The sequence below is a fragment of the Giraffa tippelskirchi genome, chromosome 7 (genome assembly GCF_054371585.1).
Source record: "Giraffa tippelskirchi isolate mGirTip1 chromosome 7, T2T-mGirTip1v1.2.pri, whole genome shotgun sequence".
NCBI lineage: Eukaryota > Metazoa > Chordata > Mammalia > Artiodactyla > Giraffidae > Giraffa > Giraffa tippelskirchi.
In genome coordinates this window covers 115,404,257-115,422,942 of record NC_137281.1, presented here as the reverse complement: position 1 = coordinate 115,422,942, position 18,686 = coordinate 115,404,257, and the positions used below count along the sequence as shown (strand labels likewise).

At 42.2% G+C, this 18,686-nt stretch overlaps 1 protein-coding gene across 7 annotated transcripts in view; it reads right to left on the bottom strand.

Moving 5' to 3' along the window:
- Positions 1 to 18,686, bottom strand: part of ZNF280D (zinc finger protein 280D) — a 329,643-nt gene that overhangs the window by 250,930 nt on the left and 60,027 nt on the right. For 3 of the 7 annotated variants that reach the window (XM_081510183.1, XM_081510177.1, XM_081510182.1), the window contains 2 exons: positions 16,950 to 17,016; positions 1,439 to 1,611 (listed from right to left, as the gene is read on the bottom strand). The exons of the other annotated variants lie outside the window; for them this stretch is intronic. The gene's annotated coding sequence lies outside the window, so the exon portion shown is untranslated. The remainder of the gene's footprint in view (positions 1 to 1,438; positions 1,612 to 16,949; positions 17,017 to 18,686) is intronic. 7 annotated transcript variants of the gene reach the window in all.

Genomic DNA, 18,686 nt, shown 5'->3' with positions numbered 1-18,686 from the left:
AAACTAGCCATACCACATTCCATGGTTGAAGCACTTGCCCTCCGCGATGGCCTACACCCTGTGGAGTGTGCTTCTCTCTGAATGCGAACAAATCCACCTCTTACCTATCGCTGTGTCTCTCACTGAGTTTTTGCAATGAGACATCAGAGCCTGAGCTTCATTAGCTCCGGAAGCCTGGCATCATGGGTTTTGGCTGGGCTCAAGTCCCAGGAGAGAGGAGCTGAAGGAAGGGAGGAAAAAACAGTGGGAAAAACGTGCCAAGGAAGCCCCTTCATAACCTGCCAGAAAATCGGCTAAATACCTGACCTATGCTCAGTTCTCATTGGCCTGATCCTTGGCACAAAGAAGATTAAGGACAGAAGAATCCCCACCGGCTTAGGTAACAGCTACTGGGGCTCAGCGGATAGTGGAGCCTTTGGGACACACTGAGCAGTAGCCTCTCCGGAGTCCCACAGTTGCACCCATTGCCACTCGCCGGTTGTGGGGCGGGGGGGTGGGGGGGGTGGTTCAAGGAAACAAGAAACAAGAGATTGTATTGGAATTAAGATTTTGTTAGGCATATGTCCCTCCAGCCATAGGAGCAAGGACCTTCTACCTTAGCCGGAGGTCTTCTGGAATCTGAGACTGAGCCTTGTGAGCTTTCTGCTGAGTTCGTTTTTCATTGTCCCAGTTTCCAGCATGTTGGGCTTCTTGTCACTTCCCCTGCGCTGGGTTTTCTTTGCATTCAGCTCCCACTGTGGGAGCTTTCGCTGAACTGGGCTCCTGCTGTGCTTCGCCTTCTCCTTGGCGAGGCCGCGCTGAGGTTGTTTCAGCCAGGTTAAATCGGAGTCATGGCACCATAGATCGGGGGAATGTGTAATTTCCTTGGTTCTGTCTCGTCACAACAAAAATTTGAAGTGACGAACTAGCTCTTGGATGGTCCAGTGTTACTGCTCCATGTTACAGCTCAGTTTTATTTAGAAAATAAAGGAAAATACATCCTCGAGGCATGAGGGCATGCCGACCCAAAAGCCGCGAAGAGAAGAGAGAGGGGGGATGGAGGTGGGGGAGGGGAGAGAGATGGGGAAGCAGGGGGAGGGGGAGAGACAGAGAGATACCCCTGGCCCTTTGACTCCTCTTTTTCATGTTTTTTCTCCTCCCCTGGGCCTGCCCTATGTAAACTGGGCTAGCCAGGGGTGCTGTTTGTTCTACCTGAGGTCCTCATTCCGGTCCTCGGACCCTCTTTTGTTCTATTTTTGCGGGCTTTTCCCTTCCTTATCTTTTAGCCACCACCATTCTGGACTCCTTTTTCCTATTCTAACTACCTAACAAAATGATGCAAGAAGACTTCCATCTAGGAAGATGCTTGCTCAAACAGATACCTTTCAAAAAATGCTGGGACTCTAACCCAGCCTCAGAGAATATACTCAGAATCTTAAGAATCAAAATCTGTCCTTACCAGGCCTCAACAGACTGTCACCCAGAGCACTGGCTCGAGAGCTGGACTTACGAATGGAGCCTGAATTAGCCAGGAATGAAACAAAGTCTTCAAAAGTGCACACTTGGGGTCCTGGATGAGATGTTCAGGGATCCAATGATGAATTCAATCCTGTCTGAGTCACTAAACCATAACTGTAAAAGAAAAAATCATTCAGATACTTATCTATCACATTGGTAAGAAAGACTTTATTCAGAACTATTGTAATAAGAGTAGCACAGTAGGGGAAAGATTACAGCAAAGACAGCCAAGGATTTATAGCCAATGAATAGAGTGATGGAGTTAAAGGACGAAAAATGACTAAAAGGAAATATCAAGGATAAGGAGATTTTTACTAAATCCACTTAATAGTACGCTAGGCCAGCATGATCAGATATCACAACCCCTTAAAGATCACAGTGTTGTCATGGTGAAGGGGCTTGTGTAACTCAATGAAGCTATGAGCCATGCTGTTCAGGGACACCCAAGATGGACAGGTCGTAGTGAGAGGTCTGACAAAACGTGGTCCACTGCAGGAAGAAATGGCAAACCACTCCAGTATTCTTGCTGCGAGAACCCCATAAACAGTATGAAAAGGCAAAAAGATATGACACCGGAAGATGAGCCCCCCAGGTCAGAAGGTGTCCAATATGCTACAGAAGAAGTGTGGAGGGCAATTACTAATAGCCCTGGAAAGAATGAAGCTGCTGAGACAAAACAGAAACAATGCTCAGTTGTGTATGTGTCTGGTGGTGAAAGCAAAGTCCAGTGCTGCAAAGAACAGTATTGCATATGAACCTGGAATGTAAGGACCATTAATCAAGATAACTTGGACATGGTCAAGCCGCAGATGGCAAGAGTGAACATCGACATCTTAGGAATCAGTGAACTAAAATGGACAGAGATGGGTGAATTTAACTCAGATGACCATTATATCTACAACTGTGGGCAAATCAAATCCCTTATGACTATACAGTGTGGGTGATGAATAGATTCAAGGCATTAGATCTGGTAGACAGAATGCCTGAAGAACTACGGATGGAGATTCGTTAACACTGTACAGAAAGAGGTGATCAAAACCATCTCCAAGAAAAAGAAATGCCAAAAAGCAAAATGGCTGTCTGGGAAGGTTTTACAAATACCTGAGGAAAGAAGAGAAGCAAAAAGCAGGGGAGAAAAAGGGAAAGATATACCCAACTGAATGCAGAGTTCCAGAGAATAACAAAGAGGGATAAGAAGGCCTTAAACGGACAATGAAAAGAAATAGAGGAAAACAACAGAATGGGAAAGACTAGAGATCTCCTCAAGAAAACTAGAGATATCAAGGGAATACTTCATGCAAGGACAGGCAGGATAAAGGACAGAAATAGTGAGGACCTAACAGAAGCAGAAGAGGTTAAGAAGAGGTGGCAAGAATACACAGAAGAACTGTATAAAAAGGGCTTAATGACCTGTGTAACCACAATGATGTGGTCACTCACCTAGAGCCAGACATCCAGGAATGTGAAGTCAAGTGGGCCTTGGGAAGCATTACAACAAACAAAACTAGTAGAGGTGATGGGATTCCAACTGAGTTATGTAAAATCCCAAAAGATAATGCTGTTACAGTGCTGCACTCAATATGTCAGCAAATTTGGAAAACTCAGCAATGGCCACAGGACTGGAAAAGCTGTTTTCATTCCAATCCCAAAGAAGGGCAGTGCCAAAGAGTGTTCAAACTACCATACAATTGTACTCATTTCACAAGCTAGGAAGGTTATGCTCAAAATCGTTCAAGCTAGGCTTCGGGAATAAGTGAACTGAGAACTTTCAGATGTGCAAGTTGGGTTTAGAAAACTCAGAACAACATAGATCAAACTGCCAACATTCATGGGATTATAGAGAAAGAAAGGGAATTCCAGAAAAACACCTATTTCTGCTTCATTGACTACGTTAAAGCCTTTGACTGTGTGGATCACAACAAACTGTGGAAAATTCTTAAAGAGACCAGACCACCTGACCTGTCTCCTGAGAAACCTGTACGCAGGTCAAGAAGCAACAGAATTGGACATGAGACTAGTTCAAAATTGGGAAAGGAGTATGTCAAGGCTGTATATTGTCACCCTACATATGTATTCTATGCAGAATACATCATGAGAAATGCTGGGCTAGATGAATCACAAGCTAGAATCAAGATTGCCAGGAAAAATATCAACAGGCTCAGATATGCAGATGATACCACTCTAATGGCAGAAAGTGAAGAGGAACTTGTTGAGCCTCTTGTTGAGGATGAAAGAGGAGAGTGAAAAAGCTGGCATGAAACTCAGCTTTCAAAAAACTAAGATCCTGGCATCTGCTCCCATCAATTCACGGCAAATAGAAGAGAAAAAAGTGAAAGCTGTAACAGATTTTATTTTCTTGAGCTCCAAAATCATTGCAAATGGTGACTACAGCCATGAAATTAAAAGATGCTTGTTCCTTGGAAGGAAAGCTATGGCAAACCTAGACAGCATATTAAAAAGCAGAGACATCACTTTGCAGACAAGGGTCTGTATAGCCAAAGCTAAGGTTTTTCCAGTAGTCACATACAAATGTGAGAGGTGGACTATAAACAAGGCTGAGCACCAAAGAATTGATGCTTTTGAATTGTGCTGGAGAAGACTATGGAGAGTCCCTTGCACTCCAAGGAGATCAAGCCAGTCAATCCTAAAGGAAATCAACCATGAATATTCATTGGAAGGACTGATGCTGAAGCTGAAGCTCCAAAACTTTGGCCACTTGATGCAAAGAACCAACTCTCTGGAAAAGATCCTGATGCTGGGAAAGATTGAAGGCAAAAGGAGAAAGGGGTGGCAGAGAGTAAGATGATTAGATAGCATCACCAACTCAATGGACATGAATTTGAGCAAGCTCTGGGAGATAGTGGAGGACAGAGGAGCTTGGCATACTGCAGTCCACGGGGTCACAAAGAGTCAGACATGACTTATTGACTGAACAACAAAAAATCAGATATCAAGAGTAGAAAATGAGAAAACTGATCAGATATTTAAACTATTCAGATATCAAAGGTAGTGGGATTCTTGCTAAGCTGACTTAGAAGGACTCTTGCTAAAACTGGGCTAGACAGGCCAAAGACCAGATACGAGCCAAAGTCAAGACTTAGTAGGGTAGAGGGCTCAGAGAAGTTGACTGCAGTATGGTCAAGGAGAAAGTCTGTCACCTACTCTACTAGTACTACATACTTTTACATGCAGTGACCCAGATTTGAAAAGGTAGGAAAGGAAAGGAAGGAAGGAAGGAGAGGTTTGTAAAATTGCCTGTGAACTCAGACTATCCTGAGTGCTGCCACATATTTGGTTGGGGACATGGTGGGGATAAAATTGATCTTCTGAAACAACCAAAGGTATTTTGGGTCAAGTCTTAAAAATAAGAAGGGGATCAATCTAATTGAATAATATAGTTGTGACTGTAAACCAACAGTTGGTAATTCTTATATAGCTCATGGAAGGACCAAACTCAACCCATTTTGCCTGGCATTCTAAGTTTTATGACTGAAAATCTCTCTCAGTTCCAGATAAACCAGGAAAGTTTACCCAAGGCTGCTTAGTTTTGAAAGTCCCACACCCTGCAAAACCCTACAGTCCTGGAAAAACAAAGATGGTTGTTCACTCTACTTGTAAAAAGAACTCTGAAGGTATTTCCAAAGGAAAGTTCCCAAAACATTTTGAGCCATTTTGAGCCATGGCAAACATGTCAAATGTGACAAACTGAGTATCTATTTTTTTTAAAAAACTAATGAATTTAGTCCTGTATTATGTAAGAAAATAAACATTCATCCTGACTTCCGTTTAGTTAGAAGTACATTTACTTAGATAATTTACGTCAACCATGAGGTCCAAACACCTCTCTACTAATGTTTGACTGAAGAAAGTTTGTTTACAAAATTGTGTACAATTGTGCATGCTTTCTTTTTCTAAATTAATATACCTCTTTGTTTTGCAACAAAGTTCTTACTGGCCAAAAAAAAATTTAAATTTGCTACTCATTCATCAGAGAAGGCAATGGCACCCCACTCCAGTACTCTTGCCTGGAAAAATTCCATGGACGAGGAGCCTGGTAGGCTGCAGCCCATGGGGTCGCTAAGGGTCGGACACGACTGAGCGACTTCACTTTCATTTTTCCCTTTCATGCACTGGAGAAGGAAATGGCAACCCACTTCAGTATTCTTGCCTGGAGAATCCCAGGGGGGGCAGAGCCTGGTGGGCTGCTGTCTGTGGGGTCGCACAGAGTCGGACACGACTGAAGCGACTTAGCAGCAGCAGCAGCATCTGTAAGCTCCAATAAACATAGCTACTATCTGTATGAGTAACCAAAGTGTGTGTGTGTGTGTGTGTGTGTTCTTCAATAGGGAAGCAACTTTCTCTATCCTCATGTTCTATCAAACCTAATTCCTGGGTGTGCTGTTCCTTTCAGTTCAGTTAGGTTCAGTCGCTCAGTCATGTCTGATTCTTTGTGACCCCCTGGACTGCAGTACGCCAGGACTCCCTGTCCATCACCAACTCCCGGAGCTTATTCAAACTCATGTCCATTGAGTCAGTGATGCCATCCAACCATGTCATCCTCTGTCATCCCCTTCTCCTCCTGCCTTCAATCTTCCCAGCATCAGGGTCTTTTCAAATGAGTCAGCTCTTTGCATCAGGTGGCCAAAGTATTGGAGTTTCAGCTTCAGTATCAGTCCTTCCAATGAAAATTCAGTACTGATTTCCTTTTAGGATGAATTGGTTGGATCTCCCTGCTGTCCAAGGGACTCTCAAAAGTCTTCGCCAACACCACAGTTCAAAAGCATCAATTCTTCAGCGCTCAGCTTTCTTTATAGTCCAACTCTCACAACAATACATGACTACTGGAAAAACTATAGCCTTGACTAGATGGACCTTTGTTGACAAAGTAATGTCTCTGCTTTTTAATACGCTGTCTAGGTTGGTCATAACTTTCCTTCCAAGGAGTAAGTGTCTTTTAATCTCATGACTGCAGTCACCATCTGCAGTGATTTTGGAACCCAAAAAAATAAAATCTGACACTGTTTCCACTGTTTCCCCATCTATTTGCCATGAAGTGACAGAACCAGATGCCATGATCTTAGTTTTCTCAATGTTGAGTTTTAAGCCAACATTTTCACTCTCCTCTTTCACTTTCATCAAGAGGCTCTTTAGTTCTTCTTCACTTTCTGCCATAAAGGTGGTGTCATCTGCATTTCTGAGGTTATTGATATTTCTCTCAGCAATCTTGAGTCCAGCTTGTGCTTCCTCCAGCCTAGTGTTTCTCATGATGTACTCTGCATATAAGTTAAATAAGCAGGGTGACAATATACAGCTTTGACATACTCCTTTTCCTATTTGGAACCAGTCTGTTGTTCCATGTCCAGTTCTAACTGTTGCTTCCTGACCTGCATACAGGTTTCTCAAGAGGCAGATCAGGTGGTCTGGTATTCCCAACTCTTTCAGAATTTTCCACAGTTTATTGTGATCCACACAGTCAAAGGCTTTGGCATAGTCAATAAAGCAGAAATAGATGTTTTTCTGGTACTCTCGTGCTTTTTCGATGATCCAACAGATGTTGGCAATTTGATCTCTGGTTCCTCTGCCTTTTCTAAATCCAGCTTGAACATTTGGAAGTTCACAGTTCACATATTGTTGAAGCCTGGCTTGGAGAATTTTGAGCATTACTTTACTACCATGTGAGATGAACACAATAGTGCAGTAATTTGAGCATTCTTTGACATTGCCTTTCTTTGGGATTGGAATGAAAACTGACCTTTTCCAGTCCTGTGGCCATCGCTGGGTTTTCCAAATTTGCTGGCATATTGAGTGCAGCACTTTCACAGCATCATCTTTAAGGATTTCAAATAGCTCAGCTGGAATTCCATCACCTCCACTAGCTTTGTTTGTAGTGATGCTTCCTAAGGCCCACTTGACTTTGCATTCCAGGATGTCTGGCTCTAGGTGAGTGATCACACCACTGTGATTATCTGGGTCATGAAGATCTTTTTTGTATAGTTCTTCTGTGTATTCTTGCCACCTCTTCTTAATATCTTCTGCTGCCATTAGGTCCATACCATTTCTGTCCTTTATTGTGCCCATGAAATGTTCCCTTGGTATCTCTAATTTTGACGAGATCTCTCTCTAGTCTTTCCCATTCTTTTGTTTTCCTCTATTTCTTTGCACTGATCACTGAGGAAGGCTTTCTTATCTCTCCCTGCTATTCTTTGGAACTCTGCATTCAAATGACTATATCTTTCCTTTTCTCCTTTGCTTTTAACTTCTCTTCTTTTCACAGCTATTTGTAAGGCCTCCTCAGACAGCCATTTTGCTTTTTTGCATTTCTTTTTCTCGGGGACTGTCTTGATTCCTGTCTCCTGTACATAGTCACGAACCTCCGTCCATAGTTCTTCAGGCACTCTATCAGCTCTAGTCCCTTAAATCTATGTCTCACTTCCACTGTATAATCATAAGGGATTTGATTTAGGTCATACCTGAATGGTCTAGTGGTTTTCCCTACTTTCTTCAATTTAAGTCTGAATTTGGCAATAAGGAGTTCATGATCTGAGCCACAGTCAGCTCCCGGTCTTGTTTTTGCTGACTCTATTGAGTTTCTCCATCTTTGGCTGCAAAGAATATAATCAATCTGATGTCAGTATTGACCATCTGGTGATGTCCACGTGTAGCGTCTTCTCTTGTGTTGTTGGAAGAGGGTGTTTGCTATGAACAGTGCATTCCCTTGGCATAACTCTATTAGCCTTTGTTTGCCCTGCTTCATTCTGTACTCCAAGGCCAAACTTACCTGTTACTCCAGGTATTTCCTGACTTCCTACTTTTGCAGTCCAGTCCTCTGTAATAAAAAGGACACCTTTTTTGGGTGTTAGTTCTAGAAGGTCTTGTAAGTCTTCATAGAACCATTCAACTTCAGCTTGTTCAGCATTAGCGGTCGGGGCATAGACTTGGATTACCGTGATATTGAATGGTTTGCCTTGGAAACGAAGAGAGATCATTCTGTCGTTTTTGAGATTGCATCCAAGTACTGCATTTCAGACTCTTTTGTTTACTATGATGGCTACTCCATTTCTTCTAAGGGATTCTTGCCCACAGTAGTAGATATAATGGTCATCTGAGTTAAATTCACCCATTCCAGTCCATTTTAGTTTACTGATTCCTAAAATGTCAATGCTTACTCTTGCCATATCCTGTTTGACCTCTTCCAATTTGCCTTGCAAGTGGCCGAGGAATCAGAGATCAAATTGCCAACATGTGTTGGAGCATCAAAAAAGCAAGAGAGTTCCAGAAAAAATCTATTTCTGCTGACTTGGTGAAATACCAATAATCTCAGATATGCAAATGACACCCCCCTTATGGCAGAAAGTAAAGAAGAACTAAAGAGCCTCTTGAAGAAAGTGAAAGAGGAGAGTGAAAAAGTTGGCTTAAAACTCAACAATCAGAAAACTAAGATCACAGCATCTGGTCCCATCACTTCATGGCAGATAGATGGGGAAACAGTGGAAACAGTGGCAGACTTTATTCTGGGGGGCTCCAAAATCACTGCTGATGGAGACTGCTGCCATGAGATTAAAAGACACTTACTCCTTGGAAGAAAAGGTATGACCAACCTAGACAGCATATTAAAAAGTAGATACATTACTTTGCTGACAAAGGTCTGTTTAGTCAAGGCTATTGTTTTTCCAGAAGTCATGTATGGATGCGAGAATTGAACTATAAAGAAAGCTGAGTGCTGAAGAATTGATGCATTTGAACTGTGCTGTTGGAGAAGACTCTTGAGAGTCCCTTGGATTGCAAGGAGATCCAATCAGTCCATCCTAAAAGAGATCAGTCCTGGGTGTTCATTGGAAGGACTGATGCTGAAGCTGAAATTCCAATGTTTTGGCCACCTGATGCAAAGAGCTGACTCATTTGAAAAGACCCTGATGCTGGGAAAGGTTGAAGGTGGGAGGAGAAGGGGACAACAAGATGAGATAGTTGAATGGCATCACTGACTCGATGGACATGAGCCTGAGTAAACTCCAGGAGTTGGTGATGGTCAGAGAGGCCTGGTTTGCTGCAGTCCATGGGGTCGCAAAGAGTCAGACACGACTGAGTCAACTAAACTGAATTAATTTGCCTTGATTCATGGACCTGACATTCCATGTTCCTATGCAATATTTGCTCCTTACAGAATCAGACTTTGCCTCTATCACCAGTCACATTCACAAGTAAGTGTTGTTTTTGCTTTGACTCCATCTCTTCATTCTTTCTGGAGTCATTTCTCCAGTGATCTCCAGTAGCATATTGGGCACCTACTAACTTGGGGAGTTCATCTTTCAGTGTGCTATCTTTTTACCTTTTCATGTTGTTCATGGGGTTCTCAAGGCAAGAATACTGAAGTGGTTTGCCATTCCCTTCTCCAGTGAGTCACATTTTGTCAGAACCCTCCACTATGACCCATTCTTCTTGGATGGCCCTACATGGCATGGCTCATAGCTTCACTGAGTTAGACAAGGCTGTGGTCCATGTGATCAGATTGGTTAGTTTTCTGTGATTGTGGTTTTCAGTCTGTCTTCCCACTGATGGAGAAGGATAAGAGGCTTATGGAAGCTTCCTGATGGAGAGATTGAGAGAGAAACTGGGTCTTGTTCTGATGGGCGGGGCCGTGCTCCTTTAGAAAGTTTTTTTTCTTTAGAACTAAAGATGGATGAAAAAAGATTAAATGGCAAAATCTTGATCAGAAAGTTCTACTATTGATGCTGTGGTTTGATTAATCAGTGACAGCTTATGGTGATATTAGTTTATCCTTTTAAAATCTATTTTAGGGACTTCCCTGGTAGTCCAAATGCAGGAAATAGGGGTTTGATCCTTGGTCCGAGAAGATTCCACATGCCACAGGGTAATAACTAAGCCCATGCACCACAACTACTGAACCTGTGCTGTAGAGCCTACCAGCTGTAACTACTAAGCCCACATGCCACAACTACTGAACCCTGCTCACCCTAGAGCCCACGCACCTCAATAAGAAAAGCCACTGCAATGAGAAGCCCATGCACCACAATGAACAGTAGACCCTCACTTGCTACAACTAGAGAAAACCCAGTGCATGGCAAGGAAGACCCACAGCAGCCAAAAATAAATAAATAATTTTTAAAAAAGAACTGTTAAAAAAAAGTTAAGCATAAAATCTATTTTATATGTTCTCACATTTGTGTGAGGACCTCTCTCCCTAAGAAGCTGTAACCAGGCAGGGAGGAGAAATGGTAACTGGGAGCCTGTGTCATGGCTGAGGCTCATTGAAGCTAAAGAGGGGGAGGTTCAAGAGGAAGTAATTTAGGGAGAAGCTGACTTAAAAACCACTTAATGTCAAAGTATCCAAATATGAAGAGAAACTGGGAAAACCACTGGAAAAAAAAAGTTAGAAGCTTAAAACATGTAAGGTTGTTTTCTTGATTTTTTATAGGGTGCCAGTAGTCCCAGCCTAACGATGGTGAACATTTTAACTATAACTTGCTCCTCCTCCACTTCACACTCCTCTAGATTCTATGACAATTTGGGAAGCTGAAAAGCCTATGCTCAGGTGGATTCTGAGTTCAAACAAGATATTTTCATGCATCTGCTTCTCTAACTGGCATGTTTTCTAAGGAACAAAGGACCAGAGCTGGCTGTGGCACTGCTAGGGATCCAGAATCTATCATAGGAGGGCTCGTCTTTTCTAAAATTTTTTAATTGAAGTATAGTTGATTTACAATATCAAGCAAGTTTCAAGGATACAGCACGGTGATTCAGTTATATATATACATATATATTCTTTATACATATATAAAGAATATAAAATGTTCTTTTCCCTTATAGGTTATTACGTAAGATGGTGTATATGCCTACTGTATAGACCCTGTGCTATGCAGTAGTTCCTTGTTGGTTTTACCACTGAGCCATTGGAGAAGCTCTATTTTATTATAGTGTGTATATATTAATCCCAGTCTCCTAATTTATCCCTCCCCCCTCCCCTCTTTCCCCTTAGGTAGCCATGTTTGTTTCCTGTGCCTGTGAGCTGTAAGTGGGCTCTTCTAACTCAGTTGCCTTGGTAAGTTGATGGGGTTCTAAGTTGAGAGCAGAGTCTGAGTAAGCTGGGCTTGTAGAAACTGGTGGAAACAGACTTCATCTCTACTTTTACTAACAAAGCAGGAACAACCAGAAGACAGCTGCGGCAGTTCCCCATCAGCACATTTACTAATTTTTGCCTTTTCTCCCCTTATGCTGGAAGAACTGTCCTGTAGTGTAGGTCCTCTTAGATGTCACAACTTAAGCCCTGGATCCTCTCTTACCTATCTGAAGGCTTTCCATCGTCTACTCTCTCCAGCATTTCCACATTTCCCCTTTATATTAGAACATTCCCACCAGCAAATAAACCTGCTATATCTCCTATCTTAAAAAAAAAAAATCTGTCCTCTCTAAAATCTATGCCCACCTCCAACCACCCACCCCTGCTTCTCAAGTCCACTTGTACTACTATTTCTAAAATGACTTGTCCACTTCCTCACTTCATAGTCTCTTTTCAGTCTTCTCCAATCATGTTTTCTTTGCTGCAACCTAGAGAAGCCATTCTTCTCAGGATCACCAACAAGCTCCATCTTTCCAAATTCTCTAAACAATCCCCAGTCCTCCTCTCACTTGACCTCTCAGCAGCATTTGACTCAGTCAGCCACTTAGTTTCTTGGTCAATGTTCCACCTTGGTCTTTGCCCTACATCCCTGACTGGCTTCTTCCTCTTATTCCCAAAATTTTAATCTGTTTAAACCACTTCTGCTCATAAATATATTCACTCACTTTGAAGGAGACCTTATCTAGTCACATGGCTATATAAAAATCTCCCTGTCAATAGCTCCCAGATCTGCATATTCTTCAGCCCTGGCACTTCCCCTGAGCTCCAGACCTAACAAACATCCTGTTACCTACCAGACATTTCCATTAGATATCTAAGAAGTATTTCAAGTTGAACATTATTTAAAGTAGAACTTGATCTTATGCGTAAAAGTCTAAACCCCAAAGGCGATGGTATTGGCAGGTGTGGCCTGGTAGGAGGTATTTAGGTCTTGAGGACAGAACACTCATGAATGGGTTTAGTGGCTTCATAAAAGAGGTCCAAAAAGATCTGTAACTTCTTTGACCACATGAGGATACAGTGAGAAGGTGCCAGCTGACTATAAACCAGAAAGAGTTCCTCATCAGAAGGTGATTATACCGGCACCATGATCTCAGATTTTCAGGGTCCAAAACTGTGAGCAATAAGCTTCTGTTTTGTATAAGATAGTCTGTGGTATTTTGTTAGAGCAGCCAGAATGGACTACGATAGTCCAGTAGATTAGGATACAAACTTAAACCATTTTATTCTTCTTTATACTTTAGATATAATAAAAACCCAATTGTGTAGGTGCTATCTGTGTCTGATTATCCATTGGTGACGGCTAGGACTGGATATCCTCAGAACTCTCAGCCAGATGATTTCCATGATTGGTGATGAGTCTTCCCTTGGGGTTCTATGGCTTCCAGGATTGGGTGTGAAATGATAAACCCAAAGTGTTCAAAAAAGGTGACCCTGGTGCAAACTGAGTTTCTGAATCTACCTTAGCCACTCTAGCCTCTTTGACAAGTGATTCTTGTTTCCTAAAAGGATAAGCAATTGAATTTTTCCAAAAGCCAATTTTTCAAAGGAGGAAACCCAAGATATGGAGGCACAAGAGCTGAGTTTCAGTCTTCCTGGGGTCTAATGTTTACCATCTATACAGTTGGAGACACTCATGCGGGCTGGGCTGGGTCAGGTAGGTTAGGGGAAGTTGGAAAAATTAAGCAAGCATTACTGGAAGGCAGCATCTGCCTCTGAGCACCAAAAAGCAAGCAAACAAACAAACAAACAAAAAACCTCCTCTCCTTTGGAGAATGTTAGTTTTTATAACAGCCAAGGAGAAGAAATGTGTAATGAACTTTGTAGTAAACCCCAGGAATTGCTAAATATATTTGCTGAGCCATGGGGTTCTAACTCTAAGGCTATGAGCACTTGAAGCATAATGCTGATATCTTAGCTTTACGGAATACAGTACAAGAATCTCTCCATTTTTTTGGACATGTACGTTTCAGAGTTGGCCTGCAGGTGGTGTTGTAGCCCACAGAGGACTGTACGGACAAGGGACTGATGGGATGCGAGACCCAGATAATATATTAGGATTTTGTCCAAGTATATCTGGCCTCCTTCATCCCAGATGTGATTCATCCAGCCCAAAATGAGTAGGGCACTGCACAGGCAAAATGACACTGCAATTTGCCAGACTGGCCCTCTCCCATTGATCTCAAAGCTCTTGGACCAGTAGGCTGGAGTAGGTACAACCTCCTTCATGTCCAGGCAAGTGATAAGATAAAAACTGCCTTCCAAATAAGCCCCAAATGACCTTCCTATGTGAGATAGCTAGTGCCTTTGAAGAAAGGGTTATGAGTTAAGTAGCCAATTCTGTCATGATGCTGGCTCTGAGGCTCAACACAGCAAGGTAGCATCCCCACCCCAACTTCTGTCACGTATTCCACCTCTGCAAAAGCTTATGAATAGGACTGCTGTTACAAACTGGCTGGGCAAGAAGCCAGACATATTTGTAGTGGGGTCACAAATTCATTCACTGTGCGCTTAGATGCACAAAGAAAATGCAGTTTCTTTATTTCTCCATAACTCATCTGCTCATCCATAGAAAACCATTCAGTTAAACCTAGCTCAGTTCAATAGTTCAGACAATTCCTTTATGTTAACTCTGTTTCTTTAGGGAAAATGTTAAGACTTTCTAATTTTCTCTCCATCTCTTTGTTCTCCATCATTTTGGGGTCTGTAAAAGTTTAGATGACCTGTGGCAGCAGGGGTGGTATTATCCAGATCTTCACTGGTAGACAGTGAGTGACTGGATTTTCTGTTCTCTGGACTGGTGACCATTGAAGTATAGTGTTTCTGCGGTGACTTTTTAGATGAAGTACTATCTAGTTCTGAAATTTGTAGTTCTGGCCTTCTCAAATGTCCTATGCAGCTACATCTTTGTTTTAACTAGAGTCCTCTGATGGATCTCTGTGCTGTCAAGACTTCTGTGTCTCATCAAAACACACGAGATTTGCCGGGTCACTTGTATACCCAGGTTATGCAGACCCAGGAGGGATGGCTTAAGCTCATCAATTAACTCACCACCCACTACACCTCCTCATCATCACTCCTTGCCAAGACTCTGGCCCTTAACCTTGCCTCTTCTTTGTCTCCCTTATTTCTTCCATAGTCCCTTAGAACTGGAAGGGGCAGTCTTTAAGCAATTTATTTGTCTACACAATAAACTCCCTTGTACGTTACAGCAAAGAGCCTCATGGCCTAGCTTTCTTGGGTGGAAAAGATCTTCTCTATAATTATGGGAAAACATTGATTTCGGTTTCCCAATCTAGTTCTTGATATGCCTTAAATCTGAATTTAGAAAATCCTTTCTGTACAAAGACTAACTTTACTTCTTGATATAAAATCAATGCAAAATAAAATAAAAGCACCAGAGGTCAGAAATTACTTTGTTGTTCTAGATCTACATTGTCTTATATGGTTGCCTGTAGTCCCATATGACTTGCTGTTGTTCAGTCACCCAGTCATGTCCAGCTCTTTGCAACCCCATGGACTGCAGCACACCAGGCCTTTCTGTCCCTCACTATCTCCTGACGTTTGCCCAAGTTCATGTCCATTGCATTGATGATGCCATCCAGCCATCTCATCCTCTGACTCCCTCTTCTTCTTATGCCCTCAATCTTTCCCAGCATCAGAGATTTTTCCAATTAGTCGGCTGTTTACATCAGATGATCAAAATACTGGAGTTTCAGCTTCAGCATCAATCCTTCCAATGATTTCCCTTAAGATTGGCTGGTTTGATCTCCTTGCTGTCCAAGGGACTATCAGGAGTCTTCTCCAGCATCACAGTTGAAAGGCATCAATTCTCTGACATTCTGCCTTCTTTACAGTCCAGCTCTCACAATTGTATGTGACCACTGGGAAGACCATAGCCTTGACTATATGGACCTTTGTTGACAGAGTAATGTCTCTGTTTTTCAACACCCTGTCTAGGTTTGTCATAGCTTTCCTCCCAAGAAGCAATCCTCTTCTGATTTCATGGCTGCAGTCACCATCCACAGTGATTTTAGAGCCCAAGAAGAGGAAATCTGTCATTACTTCCACCTTTTCCCCCTCTATTTGCCATGAAGTAATGGAGCCAGAAGTCATGATCTTAGTTTGTTTAATATTTAGTTTTAAGCCAGCTCTTTCACTCTCCTCCTTCACTCTCATCAAGAGGCTCTTTGGCTCCTCTTTGCTTTCTGCCATTAGATTGGTATCATCCACATATCTGAGGTTGTTGATGTTTCTCCCACCTATCTTGATTCCAGCTTGTAACCCATCCAGCCTGGAATTTCTCCTGATGTGTTCAATGTATAGGTTAAACAAAAAGCCCTGTTGTACTCCTTTCTCAATCTTGAACCAATCATTTGTTCCATACAGGGTTCTAACTGTTGTTTCTTGACCTGCATACAGGCTTCTTAGGAGACAGGTAAGGTGATCTGATATTTCCATCTCTTTAAGAGCTTTCCACAGTTTATTATGATCCATACTGTCAAAGGCTTTGGTGTAGCTGATGAAACAGAGATAGATGTTTTTCTGGAATTCCCTAGCTTTCTCTATGATCCATTAAATGTTGGCAATTTGATCTCTAGTTTCTCTTCCTTTTCTAAACTCAGCTTGGTCATCTGGAAGTTCTTGGTTCGGATAATGCTGAGGCCTAGCATGCAAGATTTTAAGCATGACCTTACTAGCATGGGAGATGAGTGCAACTGTCCAACAGTTAGTGCATTCCGTAGTATTACCCTTCTTGGGAATTGGGATGAGGATTGACCTCTTCTAGTCCTGTGGCCACTGGTGGGTTGGCTTTCTGGATCTTCCCATATGGCTATTTAACTTTAAATTTTATATAATTAAAATTCAGAAATTCAGGTCCTCAGTCATATTAGCCACATTTCAAGTTCTCAGTAGCCACATGTGACAACAAAGATACAGAACATTAACATCAATGCAGAAAGTTCTATTAACAGCTATACTAGAACTGTACTCTCTCACTTTCCTGAAGCCCTAAATGCTTTATTTAGAGGGAAGCTTCCCATAAAAATAAGTTTTGAATAGCGAAGCTCAAAAATATGTAAAAAAATATTTTAAAACAATTACTCCTCATGGTTGTTGCCCTGGACTCTTAAAAAGATAGGTTGGTCAATAAGTCCCACCCACTTTTCTAAGGCTCAGTAATGTTCTCTGTTTCTACTAAGGAGAGGCTAAATAGTTTGCAGAGGCTAGTACAAATTCAAAATTTTGAAACTTTATTCAAAGTTTACTTAAAGTTTCAAGACAGCAACAGCAGAGTATTAATCCAAGTACTGACCTTTCTGAGTGTGGGGCTGTATAGGTCTCACACCTATGAAGACAGCTTTGTCCCAAGATAGTCGTACCTGAAAGAAAAGTCAAGGCAGGTCTGTGGGCTTCCTGGGGAATTTACCATGAGTGGTGATGCCAGGCCCCACAGCTGCCCTGGTGCTATCCAAGCTTGGATGTTAACTCAGACAACTGCCCAGGGAATGCCTGTGGCCAGAGGGAGCCACCTAGCCAAAAAGAAGTGTCAGGCAATAAAGGGCCCCCACATGTTATATTGGAGAGCTCAGTGCTGGAAGGCCTGAGCATGCCAGCTGCTTCCAGCTGGGTATGTTTCCATCAGTGCCAGGAGCATGCCCAGCCAGGAAGGCAGAGAGCTGCAAGGCCATCATTTCAGAAACTGCTGGCAGACAGGGAAAAGGCAGTGCACCCAGGAACTTCAGGGCAGAAATTCGTCCAGTTTTCTTACCTGGACTGTGGATATAAACAGAGCCCGGTATCCAGGAGCTTGTGCACGGGGGAGGGTTTACTTCCTCATCACCTGAGAGACAGGTGGTACAAGGGAAGGCCAGAACAATAGCCACTCAGAACTTCAAAATGAATCATCAATGCCATGGAGCAAGACAGAGAAAAAGTATCTACTTGTAAGATGTCCAAACAGAAACTGAGGAAAACAGATTAAAAACAAAAAGATCCAAGGTGGAAGATGAGACTTGGAACCTGTAGACACCCTGTAATATAAGTAAAGTAACTTCCATAGCTTTTTAGAGTATAGCAGACTGGTCCCTACACATGGAAATGCTGCTTAATATGCAGTGAAAATAATTTTTTAATAAATAGCTAAGCTCAAATGGAAAAAAAAGACTACATAGTAAAGACAGAAAACAAAGCCACAGTGAATTCAGTCTGAGTTAACCCTCTGATTCATTTGATGGTCCAATTAGCTCTTCAGGGTTTTCTTCAGGTGCCCTTGTAGGTCATTCTACCCCCAGCTTAGAGCAGCAAAGGCCTGGCCCTGGCCACCCATGTTCATGGCCACCTTCTTTGAGGTTCAAGTTCAGAAACTGCATAAAGAATCACCCTGAGCTCCCTAAGACAGATTCTGGGGAACCAAGAGATGTCCTTGGCGGGAGAACCTTGAAGGGCCTACCCCTCCCATGAAAAGAGAAGTAGAGAAGTCTAACCCCCAAGCTTGGGAAAGCAGTATGAATGCCTGGGGCTTTATTTTATTCTTTTTATTTTTTGGCTGCACTGGGTCTTCACTGCAGCTCATGGGCTTCTCTAGTTGTGGTACATGGACTTAGTTGTCCCATGCCATGTGGGATCCTAGTTCCCCAAACAGGGATTGAACTTGCATCCCCTGGATTGGAGGGTAGATTCTTAATGACTGGACCACCAGGGAAGTACCAAGCCTGGGGTTGTAATTTCTCACAGGGGACATTTTAATTTTAAATCTAACCTTAGACAGATAGCAAACTTTCAGGAGAGAAGAAAAGAGAGAATAAATTTTAAAACTTATATCAACCTAACATAGAGAAGAAAAAAAAGGAATCAAAGTTAAATAGCGGTAAATAGAAAACACAACTTAAATGCTAGAAATAAGTCCAAATAGGTCAATAACCAAAGTACATACAAAGATTAATATTTTGAACTTGCCTACTTAAAGACAGACATTCTCAGAAGGATTTTTAAAAAATCAACCATGTATTGATTAGAAGAGACACACCTAAAAGTGATGACAAAGAAGGCA